We start from the raw sequence: 6,000 nt of genomic DNA on the forward strand, positions 1-6,000 counted from the left end.
CTGAAAGCCCCTGAATAATCTAATTTCTGAAACTGGAACAAGCACTGGGTAATGACAGGAACTGAAAGGAACAGCTGGGATAGAATTGTTTCTATTTCTGTTCCAAACTGATTGATCCCCACTACATAAAGGTGTAATAACACCTCTTGGGACTTTCAAGCCTGGCTTAAAACTGAGCTATATCTTTTGGTACCATGGAGATCTCAGAATACCTCTGCTATGGTACATAAGATTTGCTTTGAAGGTGGAACAAAATGCTTTCATGCGTTAGTAGCAACCTAAATTTAAATGTCTTGTAGTTACCTTCAGAAGCCACTAGAGTGTTCTGTGTCCTTTTCTCTAACTTTCACAAAAACCTTTTCCTAGGTTTTCATACTGAAACACTGACTTGTATTCCCCAATACTGTTGATCTCAGACAGTCGCAGTCAGTACTGACTTGTTGTGTACATATTATTTCAACTGTCTGGATAGAGTCTCAGACCTGAGACCTTCTGAAGCATGAAGATGTTAAGCCCTTCATTCAAGGCCAAGAGCAATAGGACCCAGTCTGCAGGCCAGCAGAACACCCTTTCTGTAGTGGGTTTGGGAACGCTGCTAGAGCTGCAGTCATGGCTGTACTGCCTTGATCAGCCATTCCACGGTCCTGGCCTCTGTGTTCCTTCAGCAGCACTGGGATCTACCTAGCAGATGCTTCTGTCAAAAGCATTAAGTCCAGAGCTTTTCTGGAAGTGCTGCTGCCTTCATGCTCCAAAGAGCTGACTTCCTTGAAAGCCCAGGCATTCTTCACCCAACTTCTCATTCCCTTAAATCATAAGACTACAATTTTACCCCCTGCTTGAGGAGTTCTTCATGGTTAGTGCTCCTTTTACCTGCCTGTCTTTTGTATAGCTTTGGTCTTCTTCAGCTGGCTTCTGAAATAACCCTTGAAAAAGCCTCCTGCCACGTCATCTGCCATCTCTTCCCTTTATACACTGTTTCTGTTAATTCCTCTTAATATTGCCGTGACGTGAAGCGTCAAGGGAAATGTATCTGAAGGGCCTTAGAGTTAGCAGAAAGAAGGGATTGTTGTACTCTTCAGGACCTGCAAGAGGAAGAAAGAATACCTCTGCTTCACTTCCCTCCTCCCCTTCCACTATCTCCTTTCGCCTAAATTCAGTACCTACGTGGAGCTCCGTATTTCTCCAAATGTCCTGCAAATAGCTGCTGCCAATCGCTTTCATACATTCCTCCCTCTCCACTTTCTCAGGATTGCTCCCTCTGTGTGTAGTTTCCCTTGCTTGCATCTTTCCTCTCTGAAGGGATGGTTACTCATTTCATGCACGGAGTTTTTCAGTGTGAGAAAGTGAAAACTAAAAGGGAGATTGTCATAGTCAACATCTATTGCTAATGAGCTAAAGCCTGAGGCTGCCTGAGTAGTGGTTTCCACACAGGTGTATTGCATGTAAGAGATCTACTTGTTGATGCCTACACTCAAAAGTCAACATTGGATTATGAATTCCAATAGCACATAATGTGTTTTCTATCGCGACTTAATCTATTCCCCGTATTGATTAGGTTGTGAGATAGGAGAACAGTGGCCAGTATTTTTACCCATTAATAATATTTTAATTTCTGTGTTTTGTTTCTGTATCACCTTCTTACTTTCAGGTTTGGTTCTGTGGTTAGGGTTTGATTTTATGTTATTATTCACAGGCTGATAGATGATTTGAAAGGAACTAAATACCTTTTTAGATGGAAAAAAATTTAAAAAAAGAAAAAAATTAGTGATTTTTCAAGAGGATCAGCAGTGAGAGCTTTGTCCCTTCTCTTTCGGTATACTATGTCCTGTCAGTATTACTGGTGTAGCAGTACTTAAAATAAGGCAGAAGGTATTACAAGATGAAGAAGTGCTCTGTGGCACCCAAGTTACATCTGATAAAACACAAAATTTACTTCAGAATGCATGGACATTACAGAGGTTGGAATGAGATAAAATCTTGATCTTTTGTGTGACAGGTCTGGTACTGCAGTTAAGGGTAAAAAAAAGTTGGATGAGAGCATTAAAATGTTTTCTTCAGTTGCCAAATTTCTGTGGAAAATGGTATTCTGGAATGTTTACTAGCCCTACAAAACCTTTGCTTTGTTTTGTTTGTGAATGGCAGGGCCATTCAGGCATGGCTTTGCACAAATGGAACATGCTTGAAAGTTAGTCTCCTTAGAGTTGTCAGCTAAAGAACAAGTAAATTTGTTCAAAAATTATTTGGACTTCCAGATGTACTTGGATAGAGCCAGTATGTGATCAAAGAATGCCTTCCCTCCATCAGTCACCTTCTGTTTTGCTTTTTCAGTAGTTCCCGCTTCTCCCAATATATATAATCTCCTTCCTGTTATCACCAGGACACCCACCTGCTCAGTCTTATGTCTCCTATCAGTTTCAGCTGGGAAAGCTGGAAGTATTGAACTTCCAGCTAGGTAGCTGTGCTGCCATAGCTTTACAGCTTCTTCCAAGCCAGTACCATGGCTGTGGTTCAGTGTTACAGTGAAAAAACACAGCTGGGACAATGCAGCCAGCTTGGCTACCCTTGGCTGTAGCAGTCACTTCTGGAGGGGAGGTGGGGCAACAGGGATGGTAAAGGCTTCAGTAACCACAGCTGAATCCTCCCCCAAGCGTGAGTCCGAACCAGATCAACAGGTGTAAAGTCGGCCTGTCATCTATACCTGGGCAGATATCTGGGAGAGCTGGTGAAGTTAACAGCATTTGGGAATGTGTACAAACTATAGGTTATTTATCTTTTTACACTCTTTACTGCCTGCTTATGAGTATTAATAAAATGAAGTTGTGAAAAGCTAACCCAAGTGTGCTTTTTTTTTTCCACCCAGTACCAATATTTTCATCCTGGTAGACAAGTTATTCTTATCAGAGGAATAGGAAATCTCTGAAATGCCTTCCTGGGAGATGGAAACTTGCATGCTGCAAAACTGATCCTGCGAGATTCTGGAGCGGACAGTGCTCATGATCTCCAGAATCCATATTCTCAGCCAGGAAACCCTGGTGGTTAAAACCAAGCCGCTCTTCTGGGGTTCTTTATATCTACATACATATAAACAACTTCTAAACATGGTGAACATTTCACTCAGGGACACCAACACTTTCTAGGGCTTCTTTCAGGTTCACCACCGTAATGTAGATCTGAAAGCTGGTGCGCCAAAGGGAAGCAGCAATTCCCAGTTATCACAGACAGTTGATCGAGATACAGATTGGTTAGAAAAAGAACTGTCAGGCACTGGGAACAGGGACAGGATTATGTAATATGAAAAAAAACATAATCTATGGAGAAACAGCAGGAAATTAATCCACCAGAAGAAAGAGATGAGAAATTAAATGTGTATGGATGTTTCTGAAGGCGGGGGGGGGGGGGGCGGGTTGTGGAGTGACAAACTTCCCATAAAGCAACACGCAAATGCGGCAGAAGCAAGCAGCAGCTTGTACTTCATGGCGTAATTCAGCATTGGCAAGATCAGTTGAGAGGACAGAAAAGTAAACAACGCTGAGTATGACAGTCATACCACAATTTGGGGAATTTTAAAATCCCAGTTATTATTTCAGGAACAATGTATGTTCACTTGGGTGGCAGTGAAGACTGTGTATCACAAAAAGTGCTCACCTACACTTAATTTATGAGTGGTTTTTTGTGTAGTAAGAGGAAGGCAGTATCTAGTTACTTGCTAAGCAACATTTGTGCAGGCTTTTAAAAGTGTATTCATGGGAGGCAATGTTTTCAAGCTTTATGTCCTGAACTGTTTTCAGTGTTTGATGTTAAGGCATAGCCCACGTTGGGTGTTTTCTATGATGCCTCTTCCAGTTGTTTATGATCTTAACAGCTGCAGAAATGCACGCATGCAAGTTATAGTTATGTATAACAGATGCAGCCCTCAGCGAGTCATCAGTGCAGTCACTAGTGACATTTGAGCATCTCTGACATAAAACATGCAAAGGTCATTAAAAAGACCAAGATTTTGGGTAACCTCCCTCCCTTTCTCTCAAGTAGCACTGGAGAGTAATGTGAGGTCAAATGAAGAAAATGAAAAATACTGTTTTTGCAAATCACTGCAAAATGGAAGAATACAAAAGGCATCATCTTCTACTGACTTGACCGAGAACATGTTGTTTTAAAAATAAGTGGTTTAAGACATATTAATATATTACTGTTGTAAAGCACAGTAAAATAATATTGCTCTAACAGTATTCCAGTTGGGACTTTCAAAAGGACCTGATGGGAGTTAAGTGCTCATTAACATTTTAATGATCCATTCCCTGAGCACTTGCATAAAAATACCTACACCATTTAAAATTAAGTGCATTTTTTACTTGCTCTCTTTTCTTATAAAAGCAAAACTGTACAAACAATAAACACGACGCTTTAGACAGCTAAATTGGGATGTCATTCCACTGTTGACAGAAGACCCAGAAGAATGAAGGTCAGGCCTATTTTCCAGCAGTGCTCTGCAGTACGTTCTGCTTACATTTTGCTACTTTCAAAGCTCCTCCTCGCATAGCAAGTGTTTTGGCCGACATTTATGCAAGTGAAAATCCTGCACAATGCGATCCATACATACCAGTATCTTCATGCATGTCCATCAAATCCAGCCCAGTGAGCTGACACTCACCCACAGAGCTTTTCTGCCATGCCCTGATGGTCCGGAGGACCCAACCCCTTCCCTTCCCCAGAGTGGCAAGAACAGCGAGGGCCATGGGGAGCTCAGGGTAAAGCACCAGGCTGGGCTCCTGCAGTGCTGTGAGGGTGCTCTTTGGCCGCTTGTCCCATGGAACGTCTCTCCAGCCGGCACGCTGTCTCTGCAGCTCCACTTGAGGTTGGAAAGGTCCATCCTTTACACACTATGTCCTCGCTCTCTAGGAAGTGTCATTCATGTGGCAATGGGTACTGAGCAATAGAGTAAGAGCTGTCCTGCACTTGGCTCTGGAGCTCGGCGAGAACACACTCCAAGGACAGAACGAACGTGTTCTTCCGGCAGTGTGTCCGCACCCGTGGCCCCGGCACTAGTGCAATGCCCTACGCCACAGGCAGCAGGAAGCGACTTGCCATGAACGGCATAGGCCGGACGCTCAACTTCTGCGTTCGGAGTTCTACCTGTCCCTCTGCGCTGCGGTGCCCATTATGCCGACTCAACTGAATGTTGCTTTTGTTTTCAAACCATGAATGTTTCACAATCAGGTGGCATCACCTACTGAGCTGAATTACAATGCTGGTTTTACCCTCTAGAAGTTTGTTCCGAAGGTGTTCTCCCACCTCCTTCCCAAACCCATTTTGGATTTGTTCTGCTGTATGCGGAGTACTGCCCTGCATGTGGCCAAGCTGCTCCTTCAAATTAGGGGCCAGTTCTGCACTGTGATACGAAAATCCGTGCACAACCTTGGTGTATTCTTCGCTCATCCCCTCATTAAAATGTTCTGCCTTTGGAAGAGAACGATAATTTTAACAAATTGTCTCAGAGCGTGTTGGTTGTGCTCTGCCAACCTTCTCCTGAGCTCAAACACAAGCAGCTCAACCAGCTTTGCCACAGCAGCACCGACACGGCCTCCGGATCTGCAGTCCGCTCCAGCATGCCTCTGCCACCGGCCCGCTCCCTCACCGGGAGCCTGCTGCCAGCCGCCGGGCCGGAGCACCGAGGCTGGCCTATAACCCCCACCCCGAGCTCGGGAGGATCCTTAGCTCGCTGACTCGAGCGAGCGGCAGCGGCGTTAGGCACCACCTGCTCCGCGCTCACCCACCGCGCAAACCCGGCAACCGCCGCTGAGCCATCCGCCCGCCCCGCACTACGCATGCGCGGCAGCGGAGACGACGGCGCCCACACTTCCCTCCCGCCGCGCCGCGCTCCCCATCCCCAATACGCATGCGCTTAGAGAAGCACGCCCACCGCCTCCAGGCCTCTCCCTTAGAGCGCATGCGTACTGTCACGCCACGGGGAAGCCGCCTTGCGCACGCTCACTCCGCCAGGCG

The sequence above is a fragment of the Phaethon aethereus genome (assembly GCF_964289735.1).
Source record: "Phaethon aethereus genome assembly, chromosome: 2".
NCBI lineage: Eukaryota > Metazoa > Chordata > Aves > Phaethontiformes > Phaethontidae > Phaethon > Phaethon aethereus.